This window comes from Triticum aestivum, chromosome 4B (genome assembly GCF_018294505.1).
Source record: "Triticum aestivum cultivar Chinese Spring chromosome 4B, IWGSC CS RefSeq v2.1, whole genome shotgun sequence".
NCBI lineage: Eukaryota > Viridiplantae > Streptophyta > Magnoliopsida > Poales > Poaceae > Triticum > Triticum aestivum.
In genome coordinates this window covers 565964646-565980487 of record NC_057804.1, presented here as the reverse complement: position 1 = coordinate 565980487, position 15842 = coordinate 565964646, and positions in this window count along the sequence as shown.

Here is a 15842-nt window from a genome sequence, read left to right as displayed (position 1 = left end):
GCCCCTGGTGGCCCTCCTCCACTTATTCCTGCACCCATGCTCTTCTTCTTCCTCCAAAAAAATTCACCAACCAGCTCAAGCACGAGATCTAGCTCATTTTGCTGCCATTTTCGATCTCCTTACTCAAAGCTCCATTCACAAAACTGCTTTGGGGGAATGTTCTTTGGTATGTGACTCCTCCAATGGCCCAATTAGTTTTTCTTCTAGTGCTATATTCATTGCAAATTCTTGCTGCTAAGGTGACCCTATTCTTGAGCTTGCCTGTCAAATTTATTTGGTCCCAAGTAGTTCTAATGCATGATATGGTCTCTAGGCACTTGTGGGAGTAGTTGTTATCAATTTTATTGAGTTTGGTTTGCTTTTATTTTGAGTTACTAAAAATTTCATAAATTTTCAGAAAACGATGAGGAGATTCTTGAGGGGCTCTTCTAGCCAAAGCTCAAAGGATAAACAAAGCAAGGAGAATAAAAAGCCCAAGTATAATCTTCCCCGCTGAGGGAGTCCTGGATTAAGGGGTCCTTGGACAGTCGACTATATACTTTGGCCGGACTATTGGGCTATGAAGATACAAGATAGAAGACTTCGTCCCGTGTCCGGATGGGACTCTCCTTTGCGTGGAAGGCAAGCTTGGCGATTCGGATATGTAGATTTCCTTCTCTGTAACTGACTCTGTGTAACCCTAGCCCCCTCCGGTGTCTATATAAACCGGAGGGTTTAGTCCGTAGGACCAAGAACAACAATCATAATCATAGGCTAGCTTCTAGGGTTAGCCTCCTCGATCTCGTGGTAGATCAACTCTTGTAATACTCATATCATCAAGATCAATCAAGCAGGAAGTAGGCTATTACCTCCATAGAGAGGGCTCTAACCTGGGTAAACATCGTGTCCCCTTCCTCCTGTTACCATTAGCCTTAGATGCACAGTTTGGGACCCCCTACCCGAGATCCGTCGGTTTCGACACCGACATTGGTGCTTTCATTGAGAGTTCCACTGTGTTGTCGCCATAAGGCTTGATGGCTCCTTCAATCATCTACAACAATGCAGTCCAGGGCGAGATCTTTCTCCCCGGACATATCTTCGTGTTCGGCGGCTTTGCACAGCGGGCCAACTCGCTTGGCCGCCTGGAGCAGATCGATAGCTACGCCCCTGGCAATCAGGTCAGGTTTGGAAGTTTGAATTACACCACTGACATCCACTGAGACTTGATCTTCGACGGATTTGAGCCCATGACAAGTGCGCCCTATGACCGCGATGAGCATGACTTAGATTTGCCATCAGACAGCGAACGGGAGATCACACCTGCGACTGCCCTGGCTCTAAATCCGGGGTAGATCATGCCATCCGAGGACGGGTGGATGGACCCCGCCACGGAGGCCGCCCACTTAGCGGCGATAGAGCCGAACGCTGATCTCACTTCCAAAGAGATCTGTGTCATCGGACCCTCGGACTCGTATCCGGACATGGGTTCCGAACCGCGTACATCCGCACCCATCATACCCAACTAGGCGCCAATCATGGAGTTTAGCTCCGCGGACATCTTTCAGCATTCTCCCTTGGGCGATATACTAAATTCATTGAAGTCCCCCTCCCTGTCAGAGGACTCTCCGCTGAACTATCTCCGGCTTGAGTGGGAATCGAATGACGAAGAATTTCGCGGCCGACCCACCACCCACTTGGTAGCCACTATTGACGACTTGACCGACATGCTAGACTTCGACACCGAAGACATCGACGGTATGGACGACGATGCAGGAGAAGAAGAGGAACCACCGCCCACAGGGCGCTGGACAACCACCTCGTCATATGACATTTACATGGTGGATACCCCCAAAGAAGATAATGGCGAGGACAAAAAGGATACATGTGATGCTAAACCTCCCGAAAAGCAGCCGAAGCACCGACGTCAGCTGCGCTGCTCTAAACCACGCCATAGCAAACACAGCGATACCGGCACCGGAGACAATATCAATTTGGAAGAAGCTGAAGACAATGAAGACGACCCCAGCCAGCCTGGATTCGAACAGGACGGACAGGGGGACGGGCAAGCCAGCCCTGGTGAACAGGCCACGAATGAAAACTCGGAGGAGGACAACTACATGCCCCCCTCCGAGGATGAGGTGAGCCTCGACAATGATGAATTCCGCGTGCTTGAGGATCCCTTCGAGCAGGAACGCTTCAAGCGACGGCTTATAGCCACTGCGAAAATCCTGAAGAAGAAGCAGCAACAACTTCAAGCTGATCAAGATCTGCTAGCCGATAGATGGACTGAAGTCCTGGCAGCCAAGGGATACAGTCTCGAACACCCAAACAAAAGCTACCTGTGGCGGAAGTTGTTACCCCAATTCGAGGACGAGGCATTAGTAGAGGATGCGGCTGACCGGACACCCTGTGGCCGAGATAAAGTAACGTATCAGCCCGAACACCAGCCCGCACCACGTTGCCGAACAACTAAAAACACCAAGGCCCGGGGCTACACGCATGACCTACGAGATGAACTGGAAGACAAAGTAGGACAACCAAGATCGATCTACGGATCACGGGGGCACGCCTCAACACGTGAGGATGACCGTCACGCCGGATACACTACATACAAATCCACCAGGGCGGAATACAACAGACTAGCTACATCTGAACTGCATCGCGAAGTGGCTCGGCACAGAGGCGCCGCACACCCCCTATGCTTCACAGATGAAGTAATGGAACATGAATTCCTAGAAGGGTTTAAACCCGTGAACATTGAATCATATGATGGAACAACCGATCCCGCGGTCTGGATTGAAGATTTTCTTCTCCATATTCACATGGCCCGCGGCGATGATCTTCATGCCATCAAGTACCTCCCAGTAAAACTCAAAGGACCAGCTCGACACTGGTTAAATAGTCTGCCGGAAAACTCCGTTGGCAGTTGGGAGAACCTGGAAGATGCATTTCTTGACAACTTGCAGGGCACTTATGTGCGACCACGGGACGCTCATGACTTCAGTCATATCACCCAAGAGCCGGAGAGTCAGCCAGGAAATTCTGGACTTGGTTCTTAACTAAAAAGAATCAGATTGTTGACTGTCCGGATGCTGAAGCCCTAGCGGCCTTTAAACATAACATCCGTGATAAGTGGCTAGCCCGACACCTTGGCCAAGAGAAGCCAAAATCCATGGCAGCCCTTACAACACTCATGACCCGCTTTTGCGCGGGCGAGGATAGCTGGCTGGCCCGTAGTGGCAGCACCTCAGGAAAGCCTGGCGCCTCAGATGCCAGAGACAACAACGGCAAACCCCGATGCAACAGATTCAAGCATCGATATAATGGCAATAACGCCGAAGACACGGCTGCCAATGCCGGATTCAGTGGCTCCAAGTCCGGTCAGAGGAAGAAGCCATTCAAAAGAAACAATCCGGGTCCGTCCAGTTTGGACCGCATCCTAGATCATCCATGTCAAATCCATGGTGCCCCCGATAATCCAACCAACCACACCAACAGAGAGTGCTAGGTGTTCAAATAGTCCGGCAAGTTAAATGCCGAAAATACAAAGGGGCTGCATAGCGATGACGACGAGGAGCCCCGACCACCAAACACAGGGGGACAGAAGAAATCCCCCCCCCCAAGTTAAAACGGTGAATATGATATACGCCACCCATATCCCCAAGCGGGAACGGAAGCACGCACTAAGGGACATCTAAGCGATGGAGCCAGTCGCCCCAAAATTCAACCCATGGTCGTCCTGTCTGATCACCTTTGATCGCAGAGACCACCCGACCAGTATTTTTCATGGCGGTTCAGCCGCACTGGTCCTTCACCCCATAGTCGACGGATTCCACCTCACAAGAGTCCTCATGGACGGTGACAGCAGCCTGAACCTGCTTTATCAGGATACAATGCGTAAAATGGGTATTGATCCTTCAAGGATCAAACCGATCAAAACCACCTTCAAAGGTGTCATGCCAGGTGTAGAGGCCCGTTGCACAGGCTCAATCACACTGGAAGTGGTCTTCGGATCCCCGGATAACTTCCGAAGTGAGGAGTTAATCTTCGACATCGTCCCTTTTCGCAGTGGTTACCACGAACTGCTTGGGCGAACCGCATTTGCTCGATTCAATGCGGTGCCACACTATGCATACCTCAATCTCAAGATGCTCGGACCCCGCGGTGTCATAACAGTCAATGGAAATACAGAGCGCTCCCTCCACACTGAGGGGCACACCGCGACACTGGGAGCAGAAGCACAGAGTGGCCTCTCCAGGCAGAACCTCAATTCGGCAATAAGGCCTCCGGACAATCTTAAACGAGTCCGAACTGCTCTGCAACAAAACCATCCGGCTCGCCCATAGCGCACCTAGAAATTCGGCCTCTGTTCTAGTCCCAGTCAAGCGGCGCAATTTGTGCCACGCGTACATAACTACGCACTTACGATACCATGGGCATGGACGGAGGCACAACTCGACGGCGGTCCACAAAGCGGCTCAACCGCCCCAGGATCCGCACACCTTCACCTTTTTCTTCTCCTTTTCAGGTCTCCTCTTTTTGAGGCTTCATTTTTGATAACGTTATCATCGAACCCATCGCGGAAGAATACACCAAGAGAAGTCAGGGGCTTTGACGTACAAGGGAACTCCCAGGTGGTCTTTGTTACTGATCGTTATTCCTGTTTACATACCCGCACATAGCCCGTTCTTGGTAAACGGCATGTTAAATAGCCTTGTTCGCTTCTCACACGTATGGTACAAATACGCCTTGACGTATCATTCAAATTACAATGGAAAACAATCTTGATGTGTTTTGATTTTTATTCATCTTTTTCCTTGTCTTTATGCTTACTGCATTCGTACATTCTAGTATGCTTTAAATCGCCAGGGGCTTCAATGCACCCATAACACGGCAAGAAAGTCCGAACACTTTATAGTATAACTCGGCACCCTGAACTTATAGCATTATATGCATTGGCTCTGAATCATGTCTTTGGTCAAATATTGGATTTGCCCAGCTCCAATGTTTTGCCACCTTACGTTCCACTATATCGGCTAAGGCGGCACAGGGAGAACTACTGCGATTGTGTCCCGGTTCTTCCGGATGAGCACCTCGGTAGAGAAAGCCGAAAACTGACTGTCATGATGTGGCGAGAGCTTGTCGCTGTTCGAGAGGTCTCAAAATCCCTAAAGATTTTCCCGCTTCAAGCGATGAATCCGTTATTGCCCGATTTAGGCATGTATACCGCCCCAAGTTCGGCCTTCCGAATACTAGGGGCTTCGCCGAAATTTAAAGTTATAGAGCTCCTATGGCTAAGTGAGAGTGATAAAGCTGTATAGTATGATTGCTTGGTTCGTTGCGCCGAACACCTCCTTGAAGGACCCAAAACTGGGGTAAATAGTGTTTGGATTTATCCCGAACACCCCTGTACTAGCTATGTGGGGGCAGAAGCCGACGACTGTCCAACTCTCAAAATTTCATAAACGGCCGCACAGGAGAGACAACTTTAAATAAACATGCAATACATATTGCATAGCGAACTTGTTTTGTATTACAAGATAGGATAAAATGAATGTATTCATTCAAAGATTACATCCTTTGCACATCGCTCCGCCATAATGCGGGCTCCCTCCAGGACTCCATCGTAATACATCTCAGGACGACGGTGCTCCTTGCCCTCTGGCGGTCCCTCGGTCATTGGCGCATTGGCATTCATCTTTGCCCAATGCACCTTTGCATAGGCAAACGCCATCTGCACACCCTCAATACACACCGACCGCTTTATGACGTCAAGTCGCGGGCAGGCACTCAGAAGCCGCTTAACGAGTCCGAAGTAACTGGTAGGCAGGGGCTTGGCTGGCCACATCCGGACTATAAGGTCCTTCATGGCCAGTTCAGCCGCCTTGTGCAGTTCGACTAACTGTTTCAGCTGGTTGCTCAAGGGACTTGGATGCATTGGCCCAAGGTACTGGGACCAGAACAACTTCTCCGTTGAGCTCCCCTCTTCGGCTCGATAGAACTCCACGGCATCCGATATGTTGCGCGGCAGATCCGCAAACGCTCCTGGAGAACTCCGAATTCGGGTAAGTAAAAAGAATGTTTCCTTCACATGCTTGCTTTGCATAAGAAAAGCCTTACCCGCCGCAATCTTTTGGGCCTCTTGGATTTCCTAGAGGGCTTTCTGGGCTTCGGCTCTGGCATCTTGTGCGCTCTGTAGGGCCTTGGCAAGCTTGGACTCTCTAGTCTTCGAGTCACGCTCCAAGGATTCATACTTCTTGACGGCATCCTGGAGCTCTTGCTGCACCTCGCTGACCCGGGCCTCATGCTTCTCGCATGCGGCGTGTTCCTTGGCCGCTTTGTCTTCGGCCTCGGCTAATGCCTTCTTCTGGGTCGCCACCTCGGTTGTGTCCCCTACAAAAATTTGACAATGCTTTCATTAGCGCGAACCAATTACTGCTCATAAAATTTACAAGCAGGGTACTACATACCCTGGCTCTCCTCTAGCTACCTCTTTACAAGGCCGAGCTCCTTCTCGGTCCGGTTTAGGCTCTGATTTAGTCCAGAGACCTCCGCAGTACGAGTGGCAGCAGCTAGCAGCGACACCTGCATATTCACATAAGACATCTTCTGTTAGACTCCTACGATTATTATTTGATCCTCTGTTCGGCTTTTCTTTCCGAACACCTAACAGAGCATCATTTCTACTGTCTATACTGTGATATTTTTACACAATATTATTTGCTTACCTCAAAGCCTGTTAGAAGGGTGGAACAAGCTTCTGTCAGTCCGCTTTTGGTGGACTGAACCTTCTTAATCACTATACTCATTAGAGTACAATGTTCTTCATCAATGGAAGCGCCATGAAGTGCTTCCAGCAATATGTCCGGTGCCTCCGGATGGACGGAGGTCGTCGGCACAGACGGTTCGCCCCCCTTGCTAGGGGTGACCCTCTCTCCTAAATCCGGAACCCCTTGGGTCTCCGAAGCTGAATTCGGCTGGGGGCCAAACTGGCTGCGGCTCCCAAGCTCGGTGTCCATGGGGACCTTGCCCCCCAAGTGTTCGGCAACCGGGGTTTTTTCCCTGCTGTCTTCAGAACGGTCTCCCCTTGGCCGGGAATCCTTCAAGACAACACCTCGGTGTTGTCCATGCCCTTGGGGGAGGAAGCCGTTGGGAGAGAATCACTGTTCATCGCCCCCGGGTCCAACGATCCCCCCGAAGAGGAGGATATCTCGATGTTGGACTTGGCCGGACTGCAGGTGTATGTCAGGCACAGTGAGATGCTATAAAGAAAACAAATCTGAGGTACTAGTATGTCCAGATACTTATGATTTGGCCAAGGGCTTGACCCTGGGATCCCACTCCTCGCTGCTATTAGCAGTCACGATGGAGTAGTCCGGAAGGGAAGTCTTTCCCTTCTTGGACGTTTTGGCCTCCCCTTGCGTGGAGACCTTCCTCTTCCTCCCCTCAGTAGGTGGGGGACGGACTTCCTCCTCCTCCTCGTCGTCGTCTTCGGTGGAGGAGTTTGCCTCGGCATCCTCAGAAGCCGTGTCTGAGGCACCTTTGCATCAAAGACCATCTCTGGTCCCTGTTGCCGCCTTCTTGGCCTTCTTCTCCGGCACCTCATAGGGTGCCGGAAATAACATCCTCGTCAGGAGGAGCGATTCTTGATCTTCAGGTTAAGGGGCGAGACAGTCGATTCGCTCCACCAGTGCTACCCAATCCTGAAAGATTCATGTGGAGGCTTAGTTTCCTCCCATGGGCGTGTTAGTAAAAGGGCATGTCCCACGAATATAATGACTCACCGGATTAGCTCGGCGTTTAGCGTTGAGTCTGTGATCTTTGGTCGTAGGCGGGGGTATCTTGCCGGCCTTGAACAACACCTTCCAGATATCTTCGTGCGTCGAGTCAAAGAGCTCTTTCAACATCTGGTGTCCGGCCGAGTCAAACTCCCACAAATTGTAAACCCGTCTCTGGCACGGAAGGATCCGACGGAAGAGCATGACTTGTATCACATTGACAAGCTTGATTTTCTTGCTCACCATGTTCCGGGCACATGTCTGGAGTCCGGTCAGTTCTTACACTGAGCCCCAGGATAGGCCCTTCTCCGTCCAGGAGGTGAGCCGCATGGGGACACCGGATCGGAATTCGGGGGTCACTGCCCAGTTGGTGTCGTGCGGCTCGGTGATGTAGAACCACCCCGATTGCCACCCCTTTACGGTCTCCACAAAAGAGCCTTCGAGCCAGGTGACCTTGGGCATCTTACCCACCATGGCACCTCCGCACTCGGCTTGTTGACCACTAACCACCTTTGGCTCCACATTGAAAGTCTTCAGCCATAGGCCAAAGTGAGGTGGGATGCGGAGAATGGCCTCGCACACGACAATGAATGCCGAGATGTTGAGGATATAGTTGGGGGCCAAATCATGGAAATCTAGCCTGTAATAGAACATTAGTCTGTGGACGAAACGGTGGAGGGGAAATCCCAGCCCACAGACGAAATGGGAGAGGAATACCACCCTTTCCCGGGGCTCCGGGGTAGGGATGACCTGCCCCTTCACCGAAAGCCGATGCACAATGTCCTTGGACAAATATCCGGCCGCCCGGAGTTTCTTGATGTCTTCCTTCTTGACGGAGGAAGCCATCCACTTGCCTCCCACGCCGGACATGTTTGGAGTGTTCTTGCGGAGAAGGCAAAAGCTTGGGCAATGGAGCTCGAGGATGGAGAAGCAGAGGAAGCAGAAGGCATGTGTGAGAAAGGGGAATTCTTATCCCTTTATAAAGGCAGATCATGCGCCTCCCCACATGCCCTAAAACTCGCTTATTTCCCAAGCGTTGTGCTAGTAGCTCAGTTGGGTTACCCACACCCGTATTAATGAGTATCCCATGATAAGGGGACACGATCTCTACTTCGACAAGACGTGCCAATAGAACCACCTCGAAAATCATGTTGTGGCAGGCTGATAAAACGGTTCGAATAATGACCGGGCCATGGTGTGATGTCACTCTATGAATAAACTGTCAACAGATAAGATCCGTGAAATGTTATGCTCTCTATGATGGTATGTGGAATTTGTTTTTGCATAGCCGGATATGATTCTTGTGTTCAAGATCTACTTTGGAGTGTTCGGAGAAGGAACCTGCCTTGCAATGCCGAAGAAAATCTGCGCGCCGGACTCAATCGTCATTGAAGCCTAGTTCATGGGCTACTGGGGGAGTCCTGGATTACGGGGTCCTCGGACAACCGGACTATATACTTTGGCCGGACTGTTGGGCTATGAAGATACAAGATAGAAGACTTCGTCCCGTGTCCGGATGGAACTCTCCTTTGCGTGGAAGGCAAGCTTGGCGATTTAGATATGTAGATTTCCTTCTTTGTAACTGACTCTGTGTAACCCTAGCCCCCTCCTGTGTCTATATAAACTGGAGGGTTTAGTCCGTAGGACCAAGAACAACAATCATAATCATAGGCTAGCTTCTAGGGTTAGCCTCCTCGATCTCATGGTAGATCAACTCTTGTAGTACTCATATCATCAAGATCAATCAAGCAGGAAGTAGGGTATTACCTCCATAGAGAGGGCCCGAACCTGTGTAAACATCGTGTCCCCCGCCTCCTGTTACCATTAGCCTTATACGCACAGTTCGGGACCCCTACCCGAGATCCGCCGGTTTCGACACGGACACCCGCGTCGCAGAAGTTTGGCCGTGTGGATGGACTTGTGATGAGTTCTTGAGAGCAACCGAGATTTATGATGATTTCTATTCTTTGGTTGATAATGCGGGCCTCACCGACTTCCTCCATGACTAGCTCGAACAGTATCTCTTACTCACCAATACTTTTGTGCAAAATTTTCACTTTCATGCTAAGAAATCACCACCTTCAGTTGAGTTTCATTTATATGATGAGGTTAGAGAGATATCATTGTGTGAGTTTTGTGCGGTTTGCAAGATACCCTTTGTGGGCAGCACAGAGGAACCACATCGTAGAGATGTGGATGGTTTTATTGACATGATTACTATAGGAGAAACTAGGAATGTTTCCGATGCGAGAATTACTAGCATACACTTTCCTGTTCTGCGTTACTTTGCAATATTTGCTAGTAGATGCTTAATTGGTCGCGGAAACTGTGGAAACCTTAGTGTTCCTGATATTAGTATTTTGTGCCATGCTTTATTTCGTGATAACACTGTTAGCTTGGGAGCTATTGTTGCTAAAAGATTAAGTCTGAACCGTACAAAGGACCCCATCTTTGAAGGTATCTATGCTTCACGCCTTGCTAAACACCTTAGGATACCTATTAGGCATTATGAGAAAGAGGAAAAGTTGTTGCCCCCTACTTTTCTAGATTATAAGAGCATGGTAGCACATAAGTTCATTGTTAAAAATGATGATAAAATGCTTAAGTATAATTTGAGATTTAATAAGACTCACACTGAAACTATTATCATGCGTGCACCCTCTTTGTTTGACTTATCTTTAGGCACTTTTCTCATCTTGCCGGATGCCGTTTATGCGTACCGGGGCCAGACATCAGCTCCAGAGCCTGAGCCGGAACCACCACTTGACCCTTATCGATAGTCCTTTTATCAGTGGGATCCGGAGGAGATTGCCAGCCAGTGGTACTCAGATAACACTCCTCGGTACACTGGAGAGAGTAGCTCTGACCCATGGGCATAGACCAAGTTAGGCCAAAAGCCTAAGCTTGGGGGAGTATGTATTTCTCACCGACATTTCATTCATGTTCACACACTCATTCTAGTTGTCAGTGCTCATACTTTTTCATTGTACTATCCATGCTAGTTTATTTTATTTTTCTTGCTTTCTTCTTGTGTGTTTGAATAATCTTAAGAAAAACAAAAAAATAGTAATAGCTTTTAGCTAGTTTACTTTCCTTGCCTGTAGTAGTACTAACTAAAAGAAAACTCAAAAAGATCTCTTGTTCTTCTTTTTCTTGTTGGGAGATTTCCTGTGTAAATAGTTTTATATCTTTTCTTTTCTTTGGGGGTCGTAAGTAGAAGACCTTGATGAAATTTTTGAGTGGCCCTTTTATAAACTATTGATTGAATTAACTAAGAGCCCATATTACCTTGTCTTCTCCCTTGAATTGAATGCTTGCAGATCCCAGCTTAGTACAATGCACGTGCACTATTATTATTATCCACACCGTTCAGTTGTGCAAGTGAAAGGCAATAATGATGATATATGATGAAATGATTGAGATAAGAGGAGCTGGTATGAACTCGACCTATCTTGTTTTTGTAAATATGATTAGTTCATTGTTCCTGATTCAGCTTATTATGAATAAACATGTTTGCAATGACAATTAGAGATTATAGTTGCTTATGCCATGCTTAATTAGCTAGTAGTTTATAATGGTATACCTTGCGTGCCAACATGCTATCAAAATGGTTGTGATGTGGTATGATAGGGTGGCATCCTCCTCTAAATGATTCAAGTGACTTGACTTGGCACATGTTCGCGCATGTAGTTGAAACAAAATCAACATAGACTTCACGATATTTTTGTTCATGGTTGATTATATCCTACTCATGCTTGCACTTAGTGTCTATTAATTTTAATGCATGTTCACGACTATTGTCGCTCTCTAGTTGGTCGCTTCCCAGTCTTTTTCTAGCCTTCACTTGTACTAAGCGGGAATGCTGCTTGTGCATCCACTTCCATAAACCCCAAAGTTATTCCATATGAGTCCACCATACCTTCCTATATGTGGTATCTACCTGTCGTTCCAAGTAAATTTGTATGTGCCAAACTCTAAACCTTCAAATGAAATTCTGCTTTGTATGCTCGAATAGCTCATGTATCAACTAGGGTTGTCTGTATCTTCCATGCTAGGCGGGTTATTCTCAAGAGGAGTGGACTCCGCTCCTCACTCACAAGAAAATGGCTGGTCACTGGAATGCCCAGTCCCTTGCTCAAATCAAATCAAAATAATTGCAAACAAAACTCCCCCAGGAGTGTTGTTAGCTGGAGGCACCCGTTGTTTTAGGCAAGCCATGGTTTGATGCTTGTTGGTGGAAGGGGAGTATAAACTTTACCATTCTGTTTGGAAACCACCTATAATGTGTGTAGCATGGAAGATATCGAGATCTCTTGGTTGTTATGTTGACAATGAAAGTATACTACCCAAAATATTATTACTTCTGTTTCAAAAATCGAGCTCTGGCACCTCTACAAATCCCTGTTTCCCTCTGCGAAGGGCCTATCTATTTACTTTTATCTTGAGTCATCATCCTCTTATTTAAAATCACTAGTTGGAGAGCACCTCTGTCATTTGCATGCATTACTATTAGTTTATATTGGGTATGACTATGACTGGATCTCTTTTACCATGAATTACAATGTTTAGTGAGTCCTTGATCTTTAAAGGTGCTCTCCATTTATGTTTTGCAGTCTTAGAAAGGGCTAGCGAGATACCATCTTGTTATATCATATTATGATTGTTTTGAGAAAGTGTTGTCATCCGAGTTTTATTATTATTGCTCGCTAGTTGATTATGCCATTGATATGAGTAAACATGAGACTTAAGTGTTATTATGAATATGGTTAGTTCCTAACCTTTGCTGAAAACTAGAATGCTAGCGTTACATATTTGCGACAACAAGAGCAAACCAAGTTTGTAAAAGTTTTTGTTTATCACTTTCAGTTTATCTACTGAATTGCTTGAGGACAAGCAAATGTTTAAGCTTGGGGGAGTTGATACGTCTCCGTCGTATCTACTTCTCCAAACACTTTTGCCCTTGTTTTGGACTCTAACTTGCATGATTTGAATAGAACTAACCTGGACTGATGTTGTTTTCAGCAGAACTGTCATGGTGTTATTTTTGTGCAGAAATAAAAGTTCTCGGAATGACCTAAAACTCCACGGAAGTTATTTTTGAATTAGTAAAAAATACTCGCGAAAGAATCAAGGCCAAGGAGTCCACACCCTGTCCATGAGGGTGGAGGGCGTGCCCCCCCTAGGGCGTGCCCCCTGCCTCGTGGGCCCCCTGATGCTCCATCGACCTCAACTCCAACTCCATATATTCACATTCGGGGAGAAAACAATGAGAGAGAAGGATTCATCATGTTTTACGATACGGAGCCGCCGCCAAGCACTAAACTCTCTTGGGAGGGCTGATCTGGAGTCTATTCGGGGCTCCGGAGAGGGCAATCCTTCGCCGTCGTCGTCATCAGCCATCCTCCATCACCAATTTCATGATGCTCACCGCCGTGCTTGAGTAATTCCATTGTAGGCTTGCTGGACGGTGATGGGTTGGATGAGATTTACCATGTAATCGAGTTAGTCTTGTTAGGGTTTGATCCCTAGTATCCACTATGTTCTGAGATTGATGTTGCTATGACTTTGCTATGCTTAATGCTTGTCACTAGGGCCCGAGTGCCATGATTTCAGATCTGAACCTATTATGTGTTCATGAATATATGCGAGTTCTTGATCCTATATTGCAAGTCTATAGTCACCTATTATGTGTTATGATCCGTTAACCCCGAAGTGACAATAATCGGGATACTTACCGGTGATGACTGTAGTTTGATGAGTTCATGTATTCACTAAGTGTTAATGCTTTGGTACGGTACTCTATTAAAAGGAGGCCTTAATATCCCTTAGTTTACATTAGGACCCCGCTGCCACGGGAGGGTAGGACAAAAGATGTCATGCAAGTTCTTTTCCATAAGCACGTATGACTATATTTGGAATACATGCCTACATTACATTGATGAATTGGAGCTAGTTCTGTGTCACCCTATGTTATAACTATTACATGAGGAATCGCATCCGACATAATTATCCATCACCTATCCAATGCCTATGAGATTTTCACATATTGTTCTTTGCTCAGCTACTTTGCCATTGCCACTGTTACAACTACTAAAAAACTACTACTGTTACTTTTGCTACTATTACCGTTACTTCCATACTAGCTTTCTACTAAATACTTTGCTGCAGATACTAAGTTATCCAGGTGTGGTTGAATTGACAACTCAACTGCTAATACTTGAGAATATTCTTTGGCTCCGCTTGTGTCGAATCAATAAATTTGGGTTGAATAATCTACCCTCGAAAACTGTTGCGATCTCCTATACTTGCGGGTTATTAGTGGCATTGCTAAATTTTACCAACGGCATTAGATTAACAAAAAACATAAACAGTTCCAGGGGAGAGTGGGCGCAACAACAACATGTGCTTCCATCTACTTATAAAGGGGGTGATGCAGAGTTTTGTTGTAACAAAGAAACAAGCATCATGTCTGGGTTGGAACAATTTTTTCTCACTTAATGGTAAAAGACAGGAGTTCAGTAGCTTCAATTCAAAATTTATCCAAAACAGTACCAATACAAGTAGCACAACATCTCAAAGCACACTGCATCATCATGAGGATGGAAGTCCGTACTGACCTTTTTTGACCAAGATTTGACACAACTCAAGAGGAGGATTTGAACGAAATCCCAACACATCTATGACAATCCGATCTCCTTCTGTCCAGTTCCACCAAAATTAAGCAAAGTCGCCGATGTGTGATTCAAGTTGAACTGCACAAAACACTCTTAAAACATAAGTGTTTCGCGTAGCGAAGCAAAATGTCACAATAGCAACAAGGTGAATAGATATCCCTGTGTTAACAGAGGCAAAAAAGGAATCAATTACTGGCAAATAAAGGAGGATGAAACAAGCGGCCACAAAAATGGTAATTCCGCCAATCCCTATCAAATGTTGCAGTTTTGAACTAAGTTTCAATAGTTAATTCTGAGAGTGGCATTGCTTAATTTTACTAGCGGCATTAGATTAACAAAAAGCATAAACAGTTCCAGGGGAGAGTGGGCGTAACAACACCATGTGCTTCCATCTACTTATAAAGGGGCTGATGCAGAGTTTGTTGTAACAAAGCAACAAGCATCATGTCTGAGTTGGTACCATTTTTGTTCACTACTTAACGGGAAAAGAGGGCAATACAATAGCTTCAATTCAACATTTATTTAAAATAGTACCAATACAAGTAGCACAGCATTTCAAAACACACTGCATGATCATGTGGATGAAGGCTAGTACCAACCTGTCATGATGCACACAAGATCACGCACGAATCTGCCAACACGAATAGGAAATCCAATATCGTTTTCTGCAGTTGCACTGAAATCAGGCAAAGTTGCCAGTGTGACATTTAAGTTTGCTGTAGCAAAAAGTTGAATAGTTTGTTCCTCAGAAAATTAGTCGGTTTCAAAAAAGAGTTGTCGATCGGTTGGCCATTTATAGCCGATCTGAGCGAGCTATGGCTGTGTGGCTTGGCTCGGTTCCACCTTGTATCAAGGATTTGTGGCCTCTTGACTGTAACTCTATGAATTTGCAATAAAACTCCCTTTACCCCCGCAAAAAAAAGTTGAATAGGTATCCCTGTTTTAACAGAGGCAAAAAGGAAACAATTACTGGCCAATAAAGGAGGATGAAACAAACATCGACAAAAAGAAGCATCTAACTTATCTTGATGGAAAACAAAGTAGGATAGTAGCATTTCTCAAACGGTTGCATTGATTCATATTAATAGAGACATTCTCTTAAAACAACATTTGCTAAAAATGTAATTTACTTTTAACAATGGCATTGCTTCAATTTTCCAGCGGCATTCTTAAATTAACAACAACAAAATAGTTGTATGGGACATGGGACATGGGACATGCCAGCACCATGTGCGTCCACACATATCTGCACTGGTCCCATATTTGTTCTCTTTGAACCTTTTTCCTATGTGAGGGCAGCAAATCTAGTCCTGCACAAACTACCCGACCCCCAGTTTCTTTCCCTTTTCAACAAAGAGATCGGTTCCTTACAGATGTGTGTACTGGGTTACCTCCTTTTTCCCTTTTCGAC